The following is a 21,971-nucleotide window of genomic DNA, read 5'->3' on the forward strand; positions in this document are numbered from 1 at the left end:
CAGGCACTGAGCCCAAGCGCGCTACTCACGAGCCCAGTCTCGCCCACCCCAGGCCTTCTCGGCCTTACGTGGGCTTTACAGGCTCCCCAGTGCACCCCGAGGCCATGGCCGGGCGTGCCTTCCGCGGGGAGGGGACTCACTGGATGAACTGTGTCCAAGGCGCGAGGCCCTTGCTTTGGGAAGCAGTGTCCACAAGGACGTGGTGTGTTTGCAGCAGGCGCTTCCCGTTCACAAGTTTTGCGCCTTGGAACAGCCTTCATCCCCGAGAGAGTGGGCTGAGCTCCCCCAGCCGCAGCCCTGCAGATGGAGGGTAGGGCGGCCCGGGCGGTGGGGGCCTGGAGGAGGAAGAGGCAGGTGGGCGGGGAGGGGACGGGTGAGGGGTCTGTTGGTGTCACAGGCCGCGGGGCGCTGACCCTGCCGACGTCCCCAGGGGCCTCCTGGAGCCCATATTCTCTGGCCATCACTGTGCTGCCGAAAGACAGGGAGTCCATCCCCTGGCTCTTTGGTCTGCGCCCCAGATCGTTGCGGGTGACAGGGTGCCCGGGCGAGGCCTGGCCTCAGGGGGCCTCCTACATGTGGGTCAGGGACTGCCACCCCCGCCTCCCCCGGGCAGTGAAGTCAGCCAGGGCGCTGCAGGATGGCAGCCCAGAGGCGCCCGACATGGCCCTCCTAGACCAGCCAGCTGCCCGGGAACCCCCACACATGGAGGTGCCCGGCTGGCGTCAGCAGAACTGCACGCCCCAGCTCACACCCGGCTTCACACACGTGGGACCAGCATACCCAGCGGGCCTATGGACTTGTGAGTAAGTAGGCACGTTGGCCCTTTAGGGCCCCTGAGTCAGGGACGCTTGTTAAGCAGCAAGAGCTTTGGGACACAGCCTCCTGTTGCCGCTGGCCACACAGACGGGAGTGCGGTGCCTGCTGACGACAAAACACTCATATGTTTTATTTTTTAACAATTTTATGTTTAAATAGTCTGTACACCCAACACAGGGCTCGAACTCACGACCCCGAGGTCAAGAGTTGCGTGTGCTCCCAGCTGAGCCAATAACAGAATTTTTTAAAAAAGATTTTATTTATTTATTCATGAGAAGAGAGAGAGAGAGAGAGAGAGAGAGAGAGGGGCAAGAGACCCAGGCAGAGGGAGAAGCAGGCTCCATGCAGGGAGCCCGACACGGGACTCGATCCTGGGACCCCGGGGTCACGCCCTGAGCTGAGGGTAGGCGCTAACCCGCCGAGCCACCCAGGCTGTCCCAATAACAGAATGTTTTAAAAATCCACCAGGAAGAGGAAAGGACGAGAAGGAGGCCTGTTGGCCGGGGCGGCGGCTGGGCTTCGGTTTCTGCGCACGCGCACTGCTCTCTCCGCTGGTGTGGCCCCCAAGGGGCTGCTCTGGCTACGTGTGTGTAGACTCAGAAGTGAGCAGAAACTTCTCTGGTATTAGTATTAGTGAATTCCTTTCACGCGCTGACGGCAGAAGGGGAGAGAGGAAGCCACGATTTGGAAATTTAATTATATCTCTGGAAGGAACATATGCTTCTTAGAATGATTTTATTTAAAAACCCTCAAAAAATAGACCTCATTTTGCCCCCCCATCTTGTGATTAATTCAAACCAAATAAAAGGAACCAGTGAACTCTTATTGACGCCCTCTGGGGAGTTTTCATTTGCAATATCTGTAAACCTTGAAATCTCAATTTGTGTCAAATAAGCTCCTACAGGTATAGTTCTGGGTTCCGGCAATAGCGTGTCGCATTTTGTTCCATTTAAATAAATTACATACTCGATCACTGCAGCGTTATTCCATCTTCTAATCAAATTGCCAATCTGGCAGGTCCCAGGCCGGGGCAGCGGGGAGGGCCCGGGGGGCTCGGCCTGCGGACCGCATGGGGCAGCACATTGGGCTGTGACCAGGGCGTCCCCTGGTTTCTTCCTGTCACCCCAGGGTGGCAGGGGCGCCTCCGAGGAACGAGCAGGGCCGGGTGTGACGGGTCCGTGGTCAGCAGCTGGGCTGCTGGGGCCTTGGAGGACCCCCAGCTGCTGACCGACGTGTGCGCACCTGTGCATCTCGAGCCACGTGTGCGTGTGCAAGCATGCATAGGTGCACTGCACGCAGGGGTGTAGGGTCTGCGCGGCCTGCTGCACGCGTGCATCCCGTGTCCACACACCGCATGTCTCTGGGCGAAGTTGTGCGCAGGTACTTGCTGCAGCCCAGCCCCCAGGTCCCTGCCCCAACCCTGCTGTGGCCCTCTCCCCTGCTGCCACCGCCGTCCCGGCTCAGGGCCCCGTCTGTCCCCACGCTTGGCGAGGCCACTGCCACCCTGGGTGCGGAGGCCCCCGGGGACCTGCCGGGGCCGGGGTCACCTGCTTGAGCGCCGCCATGGTGCTGGAGCTCGGGGCGGGGGGGCAGGGGGGGCAGGAGGCGGACCGCGGAGGGCAGGCCCTGCCGGGGTGGTGGTGGGGGCAGCAGTGCCCTCCTGTCCTCTCCTGTCCCTGGGCGCGGAGGCGGGGGTGGGGGCGCCTCGGGGGCACGGGGAGGCCGCATCCCACCGGGTCACCGGAAGGTGCTGCTGTGTCTTCCTGAACCCTGGGCCTGAATCCTCCGCTTTGCAGACAACCATTTTATAAAACCAGAGTTTTGAGACGGGGTCCTGGTGACCCGCCTGGGAAACCAAGTGCGGTGGGTCCTCTGCGGCCTGGCTCACCCGTCCCTGCCGGTGGTGGGGGGGATGGGGGGGTACAGGGTGGGTGGGGGTGGGGGGCATGGTCCGTGAGGCCAGCCTGGTGGTGGGAGTGCACCTGCCCTGCTGCCCCGCCCCCGCCCCCTCGGCCCCTTGCCCCCCCACGCCCCTTTGGCTCCACCTCCACCTCCGCCCCTGCGCCCCCTCCACCCCGCACCCTTCCTCCCCCAGCAGGGACCCAGAGGCGCCCTCTCCTGACCCTAAAAGCAGCTGCGGGGACGCTGCCTGACTTTCCAGTTCCTGAGGCCCTTTTCCCATCCTGAGCCTCTTCATCAATTTCTCAAGGTTCTTTGAGATAAAGGATTATGTTTTTCGTGTCACATCTGAAAATCTTGGCCAAATTAAAAGCCAGCCTTTGGTTTTATTGATTTTCTCTATTCTTCTTTTCTTTCACTGATTTCCTCTCTGATGTTTCTTTTTTCCTAACTGCTGATACTTAATCCAGGATGCTCAGAGGGCTCCTGCCCTTTCTAGAGAAGCAGGCCGGGGCGTCCCGGGGGCTTCCGCCCTGTAGCCCTGACCCCTCCCAGAGCCAGGGCGCGGCCCTGACCGGCCAGGTGGGCTCTGGGCACCTGCGGGGGTCCGGAGGACCCGCTCCTCTGGGCTCTGCGCTCGTGTCCTTGTGTGGGCAACAGCCTGGAGGGTGTGCGTCCCGGTGGGCAAGGGCTCTCAGGCGCAGTGCCGACCCTCCGCCTGCTGGACATGGTGTGGGTCCTGCTCCAGGACCTTCCCGAGGTGACAGGTGGATCGCGTTGCTCCCTGTTCCGTGTCTGCACTGAGGTTTGGTCACTCATCCCCCCAACTACTGTGAGGGTGGTGTCGCAATCAACCATAATTGTGAACTTATCTCTTTATGTTTCAAATCCTGTTTTCGTCTTTTTTTTTAAATTTTTTAAAGATTTATTTATTTATGATAGAGAGAGAGAGAGAGAGAGAGAGAGAGAGGCAGAGACACAGGAGGAGGGAGAAGCAGGCTCCATGCTGGGAGCCCGACGTGGGACTCCATCCTGGGACTCCAGGATCACACCCTGGGCTGAAGGCAGGCGCTAAACTGCTGAGCCATACAGGGATCCCGTTTTTGTCTTTTAAAAATATATATTTATTTATGAGACAGTGAGCATGAGAGCGAGAAAACAAGTGGAGGGGGGCAGAGGCAGAGGGAGGAGCAGGGACCCCCACGTGGGACTCGATCCGAGGACCGGGGTCACGACCTGAGCTGAAGGCAGACAGACACCCAACCACAGAGCCGCCCAGGCGCCCCGACTGTAGCAGTTTTTGCTTCAGGAGCTTTCAAGTCGTGTTAAGTGTGTAGGACGGATGCCGTGACCTCTGTCACCGAGAAGTGACCCTACTTGTGGCGACTCTGCAGGAGCAAAAGCTGAATCTGGGATGAGGCTCCTCTAAGGTTGAGCAGGGACCCGACACAGAGTCGGTTCCCGAGAGGCGCTCTCACCCATAGCCCCTCACGCCAGAGCCTCGCGCTCCCGTGGGAACGCACCCGAGGACCCCGAAGCCGCCGTGTGCTGGGTGGGGGCGGAGGCCCCGATAGGCGCCTAGGAGCACACGTGGGCCCGTGCCAGGGGTGGCAGTGGTCGGCGTGGCTCTCAGCACACGGCCAGCAGAGCCCACGGTGACGGTGCCTGTGCCGGAGGATTTGGACCCAGACGCCCCTGATTCCCAGTCCTGCTCTTCACATCTGGGACGAGTGGCCCCGTGGGCCGAGGGCAGGGGGTGTGGGCAGGGGCTGCTGGACGCAGGCAGCCGTGGACACGGTCGAGGCATCCGAGGTTCTCACCCTCGTGGCCCCCAGGGGCCATTTCCACACCTCCCCTCCCCCGGTGCCCCAGCTTGACCCTCAGAGCGGGCCGCCATCGGCCACAGGGGCTGGTGGGATCTGAGCCTTGTGGGATCTGAGCTGGACACCAGTCCTCCCCCACGGGCAGACGCTGCTCAGAGGCCAGAGGACACCGATGTGGCCCCGGTCTATGGAGAAGCCGTTCAGCAGTGGGGACTGGGGAGACTGAGGCAGAGCCGGGCAGCGGCTCTGGGGCCCAGGTGACAAGGCATGTCCTCTGGTCCTGGAGGGCCAGCACACCCTCGGGGCAGTGGGACGGGGCATCTGTACCTCCTGCTCCTGAGACCCTGACGAGTGCGCGCTGGCCTCTGCTGGGAGCTGGTGGGGGTGGGGGTGTGCAGGGGCGGCTCAGAGGTCGAAGACCCAGGCCAGGGCGGCTGAGCTTCCCGCCCGCTCCAGCCTCCAAGTTGGGGGTCTGCTGGGCCTCAGAACCCCTCCTGTCCTAGGATGGGACAGTCCCCTCCCCAAGAGCCACGTGGCACAGCTAGGAAATGGATGCTGACCAGGAAGGGCTGCTGGGCCAGCGCTCAGCCAGCGAGCCCCCCTGTGCACCCCACCGAGTCTCGCTGGTTGTGAGGGTGGCCACGCCTCTGCCTCCCTCACCCCGGAGCCGCGGGGAGGTCCTGTGGAGACACTGACCTGGGCAGTGGGTGTCGGGGAGCCCTCTGGGGACAGTAGGGTGTTGGGGGGCAGGTCTGGGCAGGCAATGTTTCCGGGACCTCTGGCCCGACACATAAGCACCCCTTCCAGGCAGCGCCACTGACCCCTTAGGGCTCCTCCCTGACCCCAGCACATAGCGGCTGGGCTGTGGGTGGGATTTGGGATTGTCTTCCTCCTTCCCTGGGGGACGGGGGCGGCGGTCTCTGCACTAGAATGAATCCGGTGATTCAAGGGAGGGTCCAACAGCTCAGGTCAGAGCACTGACCCCCCGAATGGCACACACGCTGCACGTCCAGCGCAGACCCCGGTGTGTGGTCCTCATTCTGTGTCCCTCTGTGACGCGCAAGGATGCTCCTCTGGTCGCTGAGGTTAGGACTTGAGACCCAGGCTCCTGTGCCGGGGAGTGTGCTTTGGGAGCGAGTCACTTCCTGGCCGGAGAGGGCACGGGGGCGACGGTGTTCCATCCCCCTCCCGCGGCACCAAGTAACTTAATAACACGGCTCTCCGCCTGCCCATCTGCGGCCGCAGGTGCAAAGCCAGGCAGTGTCTCTGGAGCCGGGAGGGTCGAGGCAGGGGGGCTGGCTGGCTCTGAAGTGGGGTGTCGGGATCCCGGGCTCTGCAACCTGATAAGTGGGATTTATCCTCGGGAGCGTAATGAGAGTCGACACCTATTTCTGACAAGCCCGCGTCTAGACCGGCCCGGCCCGGGGCAGGACAGTGTCGCCATCCTGAGCAGCCGAGGTCTATTTCCTGAAGGTGAACATGTCATTTAAACTGCTGATACCTTTCAGATTGTCTTGGTGAGGTGCCACCAGTGGCGCCAGCTCAGCCGCGGGTTCTGCACAGGCACCGGGGCGCGTGACGGTCCCGTGGACGCTCCGCCTCCCTTCCCCGTAGCTTACACGCTGTACGAGGGAATTTGATTTCGTGTGATAAAGGCGCATAATCAAATACTGCTGCAAGGCCCTGGCCCTTCCTTTAGATGTGCTTCGCTTGCTCTGCCTCCGCCGAGCCCCCGGGGACCTTAGTTCAGGTTCCAAGACCCCACCCCCGGCGTGCTGGCTCCCGGAGGCGAAGGGGAGCGCCAGCGGAGAGCCGGGTGTCCCCCAGTAGAACGGGTGTCTCCGTGAGGACAGGGAGCAGGCCCCACGGCTTACGGTCCCTCAGTCCGGCCAGGCCGTGGGCTCGCTCTCTCCTGCGGTGGAGCCGGGGGCTCTGTTGAGCCTGGATGTGGCTCGTGGCAGGTTTGGGGACCAAGGGGCACAGAGCAGTGCCCGCGGCCCACCCCTGCTTTGAGGCAGACCCCAGATCGTTCCCCGCAGAGTGTGCTCCCGTCTGCGTGCCTAGAGGCGAGAGCCCCTTTAGAAACCACCACGGCGCTGTTCCCACACCTTGAACCTGGCTGGGGCTCCTCTGTCTGCGAGCTTGGGGGGGGCTCCCCGGCCAGGACCCCCCCGTCAGTCCTCCAGCTGTCCCTCTTCTGCCAGAATTCACTAGAAGAGCAGGATGAGCTGCTTGCCCAGCAGACGTCCCCACGCCGTGGGCTTTGCTGGCGGCGGCCTGGTGTCCCTGCTGACTCCGTGCCGGGTCGGGATGTGCACCGTGGGGCTCGGGGTGCAGCTCCCTTCTGGGCTGACCGGGGTCCTTCCTCTTTCCCTCATCCACCTGGCTACGTCAAGATGGAATTTGTGCGGGAGGGTCCAGTAAATGGGAGTCTTCCCCTCACTTGCCAGCTCTCGGATGTGGCTTGGGGCCGTGACACGGCAGCCACGGCGGTGACTGGCGCTCACCATCTAGCGTATTGATGAGGGTCTGCGCTGTGTTCTCTCTCCTGTCCATGCGCACGCCGTCCCTGCTTTGGCCAGCGTGAGGCAGTTTGTTGTGACCGCTACTGCCCTGCGGCGTCTTCTCTCTGCCGTAAAGACGCTGAAGGCACGCAGTGTCCGTGTCCTACCCCGGGGCCTCCGCTCGGGGTCTTGCGGCGCCCGGCAGATGGAAGGGGCTGCCTTTCCCGCCCGCCCTGCGAAGGCCGGAGGCACAGGGCTGTGGGAGACCGTGTTTCCACGACGCGAGCCTGGGATCGTCCGAGGGAGGTGGAGCGCCCTGAGATGCAGTCAGCCTGTTCGCCGGCTCACGCTTCCTGGCAGCCACGCTGAAAAGTGAGAAGAGGCAGCGCTCATTTCCACAGTGCATTTTGTTGAGTCCAGTGTGTGCAGAAACCACCCAGCAAGGAACTGGTCTGAATGACCCGCCTGCTGCTCCACGTCCTTCTTCCTACCAAGGCTCTGGCATCTGGTGTGTGTCTCCGATTGCAGGCTGGATTTTCACGGGTGCACATGACCTGGTGCTGGGTTCGTAAGACTTACAGCTAAAAAGATAAATTCACAAGCTCGAGTCGTTCTGAGCAGAGAAGTTTTCTGGAAACTGAATTGAGCGCACAAAATGCCTTTCCCTTAATATTCACTTCCATATTGATAAGAACGGGCACCTTTTCCAGAAGAATCGATTTCACTTTGAAACAAAAGCACATCCTCTTCAAAACCGTATCTGAGAAGTCCAGCACCTGCTGATTTGCTCGCAATTTCAGCCCTTCAGTGGCCCTGGCCGAGTTTTCAAGGGCTAGGAGGCTGTAGAGGGGCTAGCGGCTGTGTCCAGGACGGGGTTCGCTGCCTGACAGCAGCACTGTGACTTGTGGGGTCTGGCTCAGGTGGGCTTGGGGAGGGGGGTGTCCCCTGAGGCTCAGAGAATGCGCCTGCCCAGCTGCCGTCTCCCTCTTGCCATTTCCGCCCCAGCAGCCACCTCCACCCGGTTCCACCTCTTTTTCCAGGTCTGTGTCTGGGCCCCTGATGCCAGCACCTGTGGTCAGGGAGGGACAGAGGGGCGTTTGCTTTCCCAGCAAACTTCCCCTGTCAACCCCCTTCAGCTCAGCAGCAATGAGGCAAATCACATGGACTGACTCATTCCCACACATGAAACCCACTTGGCCTTCTGGACTGAGCCGGGCCGTTCTCCTTCAACAGGCTGCTGGGCTGGCTTGCTCATTCCTTGTCTTGATGCTGCCATTGAAGTAAGAATGGCCCATCACTTCAACTTTTATTTTTATTTATTTATTTTTTAAAACGATTTTTTTTAAAGATGTTTATTTATTTACTCACGAGAGACCCAGAGAGAGAGGCAGAGACACAGGCAGAGGGAGAAGCAGGCTCCATGCAGGGAACCCAACGTGGGATTCAAATCTGAGACTCCAGGATTACGTGCTGACCGAAGGCAGATGCTCAACCCTGAGCCACCCAGGAGCCCCTCATTTGAACTTTTAAAATAATACCTGGATCAGGGATCCCTGGGTGGCACAGATGTTTAGCGCCTGCCTTTGGCCCAGGGAGCAATCCTGGAGACCCGGGATCGAATCCCACGTTGGGCTCCCGGTGCATGGAGCCTGCTTCTCCCTCTGCCTATGTCTTTGCCTCTCTCTCTCTCTCTCTCTCTCTGTGTGACTATCATAAAAAAATAAAATAAAAATTTAAAATAAAGTAATATCTGGATCATATTTAAGCGTCAAAGCTATGCCGCCTCCATAAGTGAGTTGGGAAATTTCACCCTTTATTCTTTGGAGGAGTTTGTGTAAGATCGACATTATTTCTCCCCTAAATAGTTGGCATTATTCACTGGTGAAGCCCCCTGGAAAACATTTGTTTTTGAGGAAAAGTTTTAAATTGTGGATTCAGTACGTTTTATGTATATGGCCGTTTATGTTTTCTTTTTCTTTGTATGTCAGCTTTGGTGGGTTACCTGGGAAGTTTTCTATCGCACATGAACTCTCAGATTCACTGGCTTGGCATTTTGAAACAGTAGGTTTGCACCCAGAGAAATGGCCCTGGTCTTGGTCCGAGGTGTGATCAGTGTTGCTCCTTGACATCTGTTGTCCTTAGTTCCTTACCAGCTGTGTCTGTTTGCCTGTCTATGATCCCGACTCCTGGTGGGCTCCTGCTGCCCGGCCTCTGCCCAGCCCCTGCTTGGAGGAACGGCGGTCTCACCGCTCTGAGCAAGGGCAGCCGGTGACCCTGTGGGCCTGTCCATCCAAGTCGGACAGAAACCTGCACGGACGTGGGGTCTGGCCAGCCCCCTCCTGGCTGCCCTCGGGAGGTCAAGGGCAAGGAAAGGCAGTCCCTATGCCTGCTGAGCTGGGCCGTCCTCAGGGGTACATGGGGCTCCTCGGGGGGCAAGCACCCCTTTCCACCAAGCACAGTTCAGCACCTCTAGTTCCCGGGGCGGGTGGTGGGGGTAAGTCCTCTCCAAAGCCCCCCAAGGAGGAAACAGAATGCGTGTGGTGTGGACTGGAGTCCGAGTCCTGGGGGAAGCAAGAGAAAGCTCAGAGAAAGCTCGGGCTCGGGTCTCGGCCCCAGAAGCAGGCTGGGCTGCAGATGGTGGGGCTGCCCCTGTGGAAGGCTTGCCCAGAGGTGCTCAGAGGGGCGGGAGGTCTGACACCAACTCCAGGAGGCTGTTGCCAGCCCCAGGCCCTCCTGGACAACAGCTGTGATGGGTTAGTCCACTGGCTGTGGATCCAGGCACCCTCTGGGCCGAGCTGGAACCCAGTAGGGGACGCACAGTTGGGGTCCCTGCCCTCCTTGTGGGGAGTTGTCAGTGAGCAGTAAGCAGACCCATGTGACTTCCACATGCAGTGGCCATGCGGGCTTGGAGATCTGCCCGTTTTGATGGGATTTATTCATGTAACAGAGTCTGGCTGTCACAGGCCCTCCGGAGAACATCCATCTCCTCACTGGTGTTAATGGGAGGCCCATGGGGTTATGCTGCCTGGGGGTCGGGCTGTGCAGGGCTCATGCCCTCTGAGCCAGTGGCACCAGTCTCCTGGGCTCACGGACGGGAGTGGGAGGTGATCCCTCCGTCGGACCTTTCAGAGGCACCCAAATAATGAAATCGTATTAATTTGGTCTCAAATTAATTGGTCGTATTAATTTAAGATGTATTAATTAAGATGTATTTAATTGGTCTCAATTAAAAAATACTTATGACACATCATTACATTATGTAAGTGATGTGTGTTTATTTAAAGGAATTTGAAAAATACTTAAAAGTAGGATTTTTAAAGTCATCTGTAGATCCACCAACCAAGGGTAACTCTCCTGTTATACTTCGGTTGCTTTCATTCCAGTATTTTCCTCTAGGAACATTTTTTTAGCACGTAGACTTAATTGTATCCCAAAGGCATTTTGTAATTTTTTAAAAAAAATTTTACTTTATTTTATTTTTAAAAAGATTTTATTTATTTATTCCTGAGAGACACAGAGAGGCAGAGACACAGGCAAAGGGAGAAGCAGGCTCCATGCAGGGAGCCCGACGTGGGACCCGATTCCCAGACGGGGATCACGCCCTGAGCCAAAGGCAGATGCTTAACCACTGAGCCACCCAGGGATCCCACATTTTGTAATTTTTTAAAAAAGATTTTATTTATTTATTCATGACAGACACACAGAGAGGGAAAGAGAGGCAGAGACACAGGCAGAGGGAGAAGCAGGCTCCATGCAGGGAGCCCAATGCGGGACTCGATCCTGGGTAACCAGGATCCGGCCCTGGGCTGAAGGTGGCACTAAACCGCTGAGCCACCCGGGCTGCCCCATTTTGTAATTTTTAATCTAACATTTTGTCATCAGCACGTCCACGGTATTTTGCCTACCAGAGGATGTTGTGCTGTATTGCAGAGTGGACGGATACACGGCAATTTACCTATTTCCTTGTTGCTGGATGCCGAAGCTGTTCTGAACTTTCATTTCATAAATAACAGTGTGATGGATGCCTTTGAGTCCAAGAGTTGTCCCCCCCGCCCCCCTGGTAATTTGGATGATCTATTTTAAAAAGAGGATTATTGGGCATATGGATGTGTTTGATTTGTTTTGTCAAATCACGTTCTCAGGAATGGAGGAGAGCTCGATCCTGCTCCGGGCGGACGTGTGGGCGGGCACCCCACTGGACGCCGTCCTGAGCAGTGACTCTGGGACCTGCTGTCATGTGGCGCATCCTCCGTGTGGCATGAGGCCGATGGCTCCGCGGTACCCTCACGGGATGGGTGTGTCCTTTCTCTACCTCGCTCCGGGTCTCCCTGCTGCTGAGCTGAGCGCAAGCTTTCCTCCACGAGCTCCATGTCCTTCTGTGTCTTCCAGTCCCCTTGGCCATGGTCCTTGGGAGCCCTGAGGCCCCCGCCATCCGTGGCCTGGGCCCTTCTCTGGGACGGCCGTCGCCGCCTCACTGGGGCCTCTTTCTGGAACGTTTCAAGCCCTCCCAGATTGTCCTCATCGTCAGACTAGCAAGTGGGATCTGCTTGTTGCTTGAAATTGAGGCAGAGGCTTTTAGACAGACTGACCTGAAACGTCTGGAAGTGCAGCGAAGCAAGCTCTGGAGGAGAGGCGCGAGGGGAGACACACTCCCGGGGGGCTCTCCTGCTGTCACAGGTGCAGCCGGTGCTGACAACCCGGGTGCCGCCTCGGTGCGCCCCACCGCTTCGTGGCGTATCCGTAACCCACAGCCGTATGCGGGGACTGTGCAGTCCTGGATCTCGGGGCGGCCGCTCCCGTCCAGCACTGTTGATCGACTTATTGATGGGAAAACACATGCCTCATTGGCCAAAGGGGGCCCTTTGGGGAGCGAGGTCCCATTCGTTATTTTGGGGACACAGGGACAAACCGGGACGGAGTTGCCCGTTTATGGAGCATCTACTCTGTTCCAACCCGGCAGCGCACCAGGCCTCGGGGGAGGATTCGACTCTCGCCCGCGGCTCAGTGGGGGCCCGACCGGGGGTGGCCAGACGGCACCCTCCCTGAGCTTGGTAGCGGGGAGCAGGTGGGGCTCCCTCACCTGCCCTGCAGGGACGTCCTGGTTTTGGGATGGCCGCACCAGGGGCTTCTGGGCAGCAGCAGCACAAGGATGCTGGGCAAACCGAGGAGGTCGTGGGGCTGGAGGGTGAGGCCCAGGCACGGTGTCCAGGTGCCGCCCACGAGGCCTCCTGCCACCGCCAGCAGAAGACTGGGGTGGTCCTGGGCTCGGGGGACCTGATAGGGGGCTCATCTCCCGGGCTCGCCCCTTTTGTGGCCCCATCCACCTTGCACGCCCCGCCGGGATGCACACCCACGGCCCCTGCTGACACAGCGGCCCCCCAGGATGGCAGTGCCTGTCGCTTAGCGGGATGTCACTGGTTAGGATGCATGAATACGTGGGGACGTCCCTCGAGTCTTCTGCCACTGCTCCCAGCCTCGTCTCCTGAGCGGCCCTGAAGAACCCAGAGTTTTCCATAAGTCACTGGTACGAGTGTTCACCTGCCTCGTGTGCTCCAAACAGCAACCACGATTCTCCACAGAACACACTTTTGTGCACAAACACGTGAACTGCGACAGGGTGGGCGAAGGCAGGCATGAGAGGCCCTGGTGTGGGGCGGCCGGGAGCGCGCGGGCCCCCATTGCGGCTGCGGTGACCTTGCTGCGGGCAGAGGTAGTGGGGGCTCGTTGACGAGTATAGACACGGAGACTGGAAAGGGGCTGCCTTTCTAGGGTCCTGGTGCTGTGTGTGTGGCGACCGGTAACCTATGGGGACTGTTTCCAGCAGCAGCCAGGCGGGCACGTGGCGGGGGCCTGCGCTCCTAGGGCCCCTGATTCCCAGGCCACGCTTCCTGCGCCCACATCCTGAGTCGACCTGGGCAGTGCCAGGCGGCTGACCTGCCCCCGAACCCCTGGGTCACTCCCGCCAGCCCCCAAATGCTGTTCAGGGTCCCCTAGCACCTCAGGACCACGAGCCCCACATCCTGGGCCTTGACCTCCTGCTGCAGCCCCGGGGGAGGGCCAGGAGCCTGCCTTTCCTCCGCCTCCGGGAAGCCCCCTGGCCTCTCCACCCAGCCTGGGTGTTGCTTTTGCTCCCGGGGAACCGTGTGCCAGCAGTGGGGCGGGGAGCTTTGGGTTTCATTAGGAAACAAGCCCCCCAGCCCATGCTCGTGTCCGGACCACCCACCCTGGATGTTGTTGGACGGACGGATGTGGTACCCGCTTCCCGGGCCACTGGCCCTGGCTGGATGCTGCCGGCCAGGCCCCTGAAGGGGGACGAGGGTGGGGGTGGGGGTGTCATGACCCCCGTGTCAGGGGAATTGGGCTCCGGGAGGGGAGGGGCTGCGTGGTGCTGGGGGGGATGGATTGTTGTCTCTGCTCGCAGCCGCCGGAGCTGATGGGGGAACCGGGGAGAAAGTCCCCCGGCTGCACCGAGGGGTGCCGAGTGCTTCCTCCTCCAGGAAGCCCCTCCGCCTCAACGTTAACACTTGGCTGGAGGCAAAAGTGGCCCAAGCATCAGGACAGCGGGGCCCTTGGGTCTGCACCATGGGGGCTCCGCACCGTGGGGGCCCCGCAGGGCTTCTTCCCCCCGCGTCCCCCATGCCTGTTACCAGTGGGCAGCTGGTCCCGCCCCTGCTTTGCTAAGACCGCCCAGGCTGTCCCCGCACTGCAGGCCGGAGGCTGTTGCTCATGGACGGAACAGTCCTTTCGGTGAAACTGGAAAATGCGGCACGTCCTGCCCACGGGGCCGGGGAGGGGCCTGGCGGCCTCGGGGCCACGGCTCCAGGACATCCCGCGGGCAGCCGAGCGGGGATCATCGCTCCTGGAGTCTTGGAAGGTAAGTGAGATCGGGCCGACGACCAAGAAAGAATTCTCGAGGCGTCTTGGGTGCAAAACGGAGGTTTCACGGAAGCCCGGGCCGGGCCGGGGCAGGAAGGACGTCTGAGGGGCTGGCAGGGGTCAGGGTCCACGCCCGGGGCCGGAGGTGAGGAAAGGGACATTGGGAGGGTTTTCCTCCGCTCGGGAGGCCTTGCCGTTGTCCAGGTAAAGGTGGTTTTCCCTCCAGCAAGGCATCAACATTAGAACAGCTGGAAGCTCCCGGAGGAGTGTCCCTCGTGCCCCACCCCGGGGGTTGTTTGTGGGAACCAGCTGGCCCTGCTCCCCATCAGCCTGGAGGCCACGGGCCCTGTGGACCGTGCACAGGATGTCCTCGGTCCCCAGAGCCCCACGGGCATCCGTCCCAGGTCAGTGTGGGGGGGCACGGAGGGGCAGCGGCTCCCGGGCCCCTGGAGGCTTCCACGGCCTTCCCTGAGGCTGCCCACTGGCCACTCAGGCACCTGCTCCGCGGGGCTGTGGTCGGGACCCCTGGTTTCCAGGCAGCTGCACCCCGAGAGGCTTCACGCCGCCTGACTGTAGGCTGCGGTCCGGCTGGGAGAGTGTGGACTCTGGACTGCGGGGTCCTGGCCAGCTGTGGTGTCCCCGAGGTGTCCCTGAGGCGTCCCCGAGGCTCCCGGGTGGGCTGAGCGCGGAGGGCACTGGAGGCCCGGGTCCAGGAGCCTGAGCGGGGCCCTGCAGGTCTGGGCTGGCCCAGTGTCCCCTCCCAGCCACCAAGGCCCTGCGGCCACCTGCGGCAGTAGCCCCTCCAGGCCCTCCCCTGGCTTCCCTGAAGCGCCTCCTTCCCACCCGTGGGCTACCGTCTTGGAATCAGCCTCTGCCCAGGAATCAAGGTCTTCTTTAACTGTGGCTCCCAACGAGACGCCGTCTGAAGGCCGCGTCGGCCGGGCCCAGAGGACGGTGCTGGGGCCAGCGGGGCACAGGGGCCTGGAGTCCCCAGCGCCCGGCGGTGCAGGGATGGGGTCCCTGGGGGGCTCGGGGCACCGGGTGGGTGCAGAGGGGAATGGAGGTGGTGACTGGGTCCCCATAAGACTGTCTGGGGCGGGGGCAGGGCTCCCCTGCTGCACCTGCAGCCTTGGCCCTGCCTGAACGACCCCAGGCTGCTGGAGTTGCCTGCCCCCCACCACCTCCCGGCCTGTCACTTGGCCCAGCCCTGTGTCCTCTGTGGTGCTAGCCCTGGGCCCTGGGTTTGGCTCAGCTGTTTGCCTACTGCAGACCAACCTCCCTGGGGAACCACCCCCCCCCCCCCCCCCCGTCACTGTAGGGCCACCCAGGTCTGACGCTGTGGAGACCTACCCAGGCCAAGACCCAAGTCTGCCTCTGGGAGGTGGAGCCCAGACTCCGAAGACTGGGCAGCCCAGGGCCTTCCTTGTGGGAGCCCTAGGACCTTGGTGGTCCTTCCGGCCGTGGGGCGTGGCGAGCCCACAGGGCACTGGGCCCTGTGCTCCCCCTGCACCATGCGGGGAGCACACGGCCTGGCTCTGGGGCCCAGGGGCCACATGTGAGCTGTGGGCTTCCCTTTGGGGAGAGGGGCTCAGACCCCAGTGTCCACAGGGAGGCCTGGGCAGCTTGCCAGCCCCATGGTCAGGGGGGGCTTTGCCTCCCCCCATGTCCTGGTCCCTGTGAACGAGGACGTGGGGCACCTGCGGACACCAGGGAGCAGCTTCCTCTGGCAGTGGTGCCACCGCCAGGCCTCCCAGCCTGTGACCTCCGGGCCCCACACAGAGCAGCCCCGGTGCCCATTGCCTTCCTGGGACCCTGTTGGGGGGGCAGGACCGCCGCCAGGCTCTGGATGGCTCTGGGAGCCACCATTTTGGGCAGGAATATGGAAAATTTCATTATTTCCATGATGAAAGGAGATTGATTTTTTCACAGCTTCCGGAGATGCTTATAATTGAGTTTGCTGGCCCCGTGCTTCCGACAGATGCTCGTTTAGAAACCTTTCCCAGTTTTTAGCTGTATTCCCCCCCCCCCTTTTTTTTTGGTGGGAGAGGAGTTGGAGGCTTGTTTTAATCAAATGTTGCGGAGGAGCAGAAGGAACCGTGCCCAGCTGGTGGGAAGCTGCTCTTCTTTTCTGCAGCTGCCGGCACTGGAGGTGCCTCCTGACACCCAACCCTGGGCCACCAGAGCCACTTGCCCCGCCATCCAAGGCAGGTGACCCAGCACCGCTGACCCCAGGGCCTGCTAAGCAGCAGCAGTCACCCCGGTGCCCTGACGCTCCTACCCCAGGCGGGGAGCTTGTGGCAGGTGCTGGGCTCTGGCTTTGGTTGCAAGGTGAGGAGTCAAGGGGAGCGGCCTTGAGGCTGAGGACAATCGTCTCTGTGTTCTGATGACGCCGCATGTGCAGTGCACAGGCGAGGAGTCTCAGGGCCGGCCCAGTCCCGCTGGTTCACAGGTGGGGAGGCCGATGCGGGTTCCGGCTCTGTTCCTGGGCTTCTGGCACCAGGTCTTCTCCAAGTGGAGGAAGAAGAGATGGGCAGACGTGGGGTGGTGGGCAGAGGGGCACAGGTGGCCTGACGGGGACTTTGGGGTCAGGTCGGCCCTCCCTGGAGGGGAGGACTCAGAGGTGCCCCTGGGGATGATGCCTGCAGCGCTGACCACCATGAACCCACCTTGCCGCCCCCTTCCTGGGGCGGGGACAGCCCAGGTGCAGATGCCCCCCTACCCCAGGGGATGGGGCTCAGGGTCCTGGGAGAGGTCCAGGCACAGCCCAGGGGCAGGCCGACACCCTCCCCACCGAGGCCTGGCCCTCATTTGCTGGCTTAAAGGGAAAGACCCATTTTGGCTCTGGGATCCCAGCCTGAGGGGGGGTCCCTGAGCTGCGAGAGGGCAAGGGGGTGGGCCAGAGGGGGTGCTGATCTCACATAACACCAGCGATTCAGCAGCTCACATGCAGCCAGGAAACAAGCCCCACCCCCGACCCCTGCACAGAGATGCTGATGGTTCAAGAAACGTACAGAGGAGAGAAAAGGGATGAGAATCTCTGATCTGGACGTGAAGAAGGGGCTCCGAGCTGGGGAGAAGGAGCCGTTGAAGACCAGGAGTAAGACCCACATGGGCCCCACACAGGGGCCAGGGACAGGCTTGCCTGGAGTCTCAGGGCCTCCCTCCCTGTGCAAAAGGGACTGAAAGCCCCCCGGCAAGCTAGGCATCCTTGGGGTGGGCTCAGGGGTCAGCGACCACATGCCTGGGACACAGTCAGTGCTCAGTCAGGGGTTTGTTGATAGAGTGAACTCAGAAACCCTTGCCTGAATCACGCATGTGTGTGAGGTGGGGTTGGTACCCCTGTCCTGTGGGAAGACCATTTAAAGAAGTAAAAATACAAATATTTCCTAGATTTCGTAAAAATCCCATGTCCTGGAAGGGGGAATGTTTCTGCAAATTAGGGCACAAGAGGCTGCCATGGAGAAAAGTCCACCAGGGATGAGTTACTCCGAGGGCAGGCGGCAGCATGTGCCCCCACAGTGAGTGATGATAGAACATTCCAAGAGAGCCTTTGAAATGAGTATGTTGAATTTATTTATTTATTTATTTATTTATTTATTTATTATATTTTTAATTTTTAATTTTTAAAAATTTATTTATGATAGTCACAGAGAGAGAGAGAAAGAGAGAGAGAGAGAGGCAGAGACATAGGCAGAGGGAGAAGCAGGCTCCATGCACCGGGAGCCCGACGTGGGATTCGATCTCGGGTCTCCAGGACTGGGCCCTGGGCCAAAGGCAGGAGCTAAACCAATGCGCCACCCAGGGATCCCTGTTGAACATATTTAAAGAGAAAAAACAATTCAGGAACCAGCAGACAAATCCAGGACACTATGCACAGAGGTGGGAAGTTGTGCGTGGATGCTGGAGAGTCAGGCGGCGGTTGTAGAAATCCAGTCTCTGAATGTGAGAGCAGACAGGTCAGTGTAGCCGGACTCAGATGAGGAGAAAATGAGTGAGTTTAGAGCTGGATCTGGGAAGTCACTTCCTTCCAATGTAGAGATGTAGAAAGGGAGACACAATAAGCAAGGCTAGCCGCATTGAAGATCCCAGAAGGGGGACAGGAGCCTGGTGCACAGGTGCTGGGACAGGTAATAGGTGGGGGCTTCCAAGACCAAAGAAAGCATTTTCTACTAAAGCAAAATAAGTAAAAGCCAGTACACATCTTGGTCAAGTTGAAATGATGGAACACGAGACGGTGCATCCCATATATATATATGGACAGGACGGGCTCCCAGGGACAAACTGTGGATTCCACCTGTATAAGGTACCTCCACTGGTCACACTCTTTTTTTCTTTTTCTTTCTTTTTTCTTTTTTTATTTTTCAAGATTTTATTTATTTATTCATGAGAAACACAGAGAGAGGCAGAAACACAGTTAGAGGGAGAAGCAGACTCCCTGCGGGGAGCCTGATGCGGGACTTGATCCCAGGACCCCAGGATCACACCCTGAACCAAAGGCAGACTCTTAACTACTGAGCCACCCAGGAGGCTCCACTGGTCACACTCTTAGACAGAGGGTAGGACTGAGATTATGGGGTTGGGAGGGAGGGAATGGGGAGCTACTGCTTCAGGGCTGGAGCTTCTGTTTGGGGTGATGAAAAAGTTTAGGAATTAGTGGTAAATGTTGCACAACACTGTGAATGTGATGAGGTCACTGAATTGTACATTTGAAATGGTTAAATTTTATGTGATGTATGCTCCGCCACACAAAAAAAACCCAAACCCAAACCAACCAAACTCCACAAGGATTCTAATTTGAAGACAGGGTGATACAATCTCAGGCCATATGTGAGGATGAGTGAGCAATTCAAAGTGGCAGCTGGCATAGGAGAGAGGTGGGGTTCACGGGGAATGAACGATGCCCAGTGAAAGAGCAATCTCATTTTTAGGGGTTCAGACCATTGGGATAAGCCTCACAGGTTCTAATTCCCACACATTTAAATACAGCTCTCACCTGACCCCCTCCACCTCCTTCCCACCCACAAGCGTGGACATGCGTGGACTAGGATATGACGATTAAAAAACGCACATATAAAAATACAGAAATACACAGAAATACTACACTGTACCAGAGGGTAGGAACATTACTTTCAAAATAAAGATAGCTAGATTGAAAGTGACTTCTCATCAACATCAGTGATTGCTGGGGGCAGCGGGATGTCCTCAGCCTGCTCACAGCAAGTCAGCGTCAATCAGGACTTCTATACCCAGCCAAGATACTCAAGGGTGAGGGAAAAGCAACAAGAGTTTTAGACCAAGACCAGGGCTTTGCTGTCACTGAAAGAGCTCGGTAGGTCGTGTTTTAGAATGAAATGCCAGAAATGACCACGATCGAGTGAGTCGGTAAAGGTGATGCTACGTCTTGGTGACTGTGGGCCTGTACAGATGGCTGGGTCAGGGGTTTGTGCAGGATTTCTGTGTCTGGCAGATGAAGTACCCAGTATGGTCTACCCGAAAACCATTACAAATGCTGGATACAATATATTTACAAGATCTTGTCACCAGGTCATTGAACCACCAGGGAAGTAAGGAGTCCTCAGAGGCCAGAGCTGCAGGGAAGGTGGATGTCCCAGGAGGGGAATGGAGCTGAGTCCACCACCTGGACTGTGGTGGCTGGAGCGCAGGCCCTGATGAGGAAGAGAGAATCCAGGAGGAGATCTGGGATGCAAGTGTTTATGTGGAAATGTGTGTGCGATTTTTATTAGAGCTGGAATTGCAGATCAATGGGGAAAGAAGAGGCTGTTCAATAAGAGAAGCTGGAGAAATTGGTTAAAATCTGAAAGAAGAAAGAAAAAGAATCCTTACCTCACTCCATACATAAAAATCAATCCCAGGTGGATTAAGGGCTTAATAGTAATAAAAGAACACACTATGACCACGGACTAAGGAGTAATTTCCTAAACAAAACCCCAGAAGTACAAACGTAGAGGGAAAACTTGATGAATTCTGTTGCATTAAAATTCATGGAGACGTCATAAATAAATGGAACACAGAGGCCACCAGCAGAGAGGAATCATTTGTGATGCATTCAGCGGACAAAAGATTAGTGTTCAGAATGTGTAACTGGCTCCTACAAATCAGTAAGAAACAAATCAGATAAAAATGGGAAAAAAAATTACGGAAAAAATTCAAGATAAAAATGAGTGAGGAATTTGAACCTGCCAGAGGAACAGGACTGGCCAGGGGAGAAGCTCCCAGTATTCAGCTGAGTGCAAATTAAAACTAGAAACATTAGAGATATTTCACCAACCTGTCCACAGTCTGACAAGGACCAGTATTGGGGAGGATGTTGGGAAGCTGGTCTGGTCACGTTGCAGAGCTCCGAAGTGGGATGAGCTTTGTTGGCAACGTTTGTCCCTGAAAGTGGTCCTAGCAACTTCCCATTGCTGCCAACATGGGAAAGGACAGAATGTGTGCATGTTGGGTGGCGGGGGTCCCCCTTGTCTGTCCCTGGGGATCATCACCTGGACACTGGTGCACCTGCAGGAAGCCCCAGAGAAGCTCCCACACTGGGGTTGGGGGTGTGTGCGTGTGGGAGGGGGTACGTACACAACAATGGTAATTTTTGAAATTCTGCAGCCCAAGTCCTAGCCTGGAGGACTGGGTAAACCAGTTGTGATACATTTGGACAGTGGGATAGCATACGGCCTCGAGTGAGTGAACCCCAGACACGTACATCAGCAGGAGTGCACCCAGGACATCAGCGAGGTCCGTCTACACTGAGCTGGTGGCCAATCCAAGCAGCACGTCACTCAGTGGTCCTTGCAGGTGTGACTTAAAGAACCAGGGGATGGGATGGGGCACCTGGGCAGCTCAGTCAGTTAAGCATCGGATTCGGCTCAGGTCGTGATCTCGGGGTCATGAGATCGAACCCCATGTTGGCCTTTGTGCACAGACAGAAGTTCGGGATTCTCTCTCTCTCTCTCTCTCTCTCTGCCCCTCCCTCTGTGACCACACTTTTTTTCTCTCTCTCAAATTAATATAAATAAATAAAAATAAATAAATAAACACGATAATACAAAAATCGGGGGATGGGAAACACAAAATTCAAGATGGCGCTTCACCCAGGGGTAGAAGAGGATGGGGGAGGGCCTCACAGGGGGCTTCAGAAATTCTGTTTTATTTTTAAGCCTGGGCGGTAGATATTCAGGTGTTCATTTGTATTTACTATTTGTATCTTACTTGTAATCTAAACAGTCTTTTTATCTGCTGAGTAATAACAGAATGATATGAACCTCAATCTCATACCTTGGTCAGCTAGCTGTTGCTGCATAACAAATCAGCCTCAAATTAGGGGCTCAAACAGCCATTTACCCAGCTCGGGGTGCACTGCACCGGCTGTGGTGGCTGGACTCAGTGGACTGGTTCTTCTGACCTCAGCCCCACATGCTCGTGCGACGCTGGTCAGAGGTCAGTGGCCTGGGGGGTGGGCTCACCTGGGGGCGCAGGCTGGGGACCCACAGTGGTGCTTCCACCTCGTCTGTCGGCCACGCAGTCACGAGCTGGCCCTGATTCATGGGTTGGGGAGCAGGGCCCACCTCCTGAGGATAGCTGCAGAGAACCTGAGCATTTGTCCCCTCCCACGTGCCCAGAGCCAGCGGCCCGCAGGACGCACCTGGGTCTCTCCATGTGTACCTTTCTGGAAAGGGACCCCCGGACTCCCCTGCCCCCTGCAGGGTCCACATGGGTCATCAGGCCCAGGGGCACACTGGCAGCCAGCTCGGGGGACCCTCTGGGTCTGCGGGAGGCCCCCACTGGGCCCTCCTGTGAGCTCTCCGGGGCCGGTGTGGACGCTGTGGCCATTGGCTCGCCGTTACCCACGTGCCTTTATGACCTTCCCGATGTGGCCCCACCCCTCGACGTTTGGCTGCTCCGACTCAGCTTCCGGCTGCACAGCCTGGAGACTCTTCCCCCTTCGCCGTGTCCCCATCCCACTCCCGTGGGCTCGGTAGTGAGGACCCGGTGAGCCTCAGGTTTGTCCTCCGCCAGCCCTGGTGCAGCTCTGTCTCCCCAC

The sequence above is a fragment of the Canis lupus genome, chromosome 10, assembly GCF_003254725.2.
Source record: "Canis lupus dingo isolate Sandy chromosome 10, ASM325472v2, whole genome shotgun sequence".
Lineage (NCBI taxonomy): Eukaryota > Metazoa > Chordata > Mammalia > Carnivora > Canidae > Canis > Canis lupus.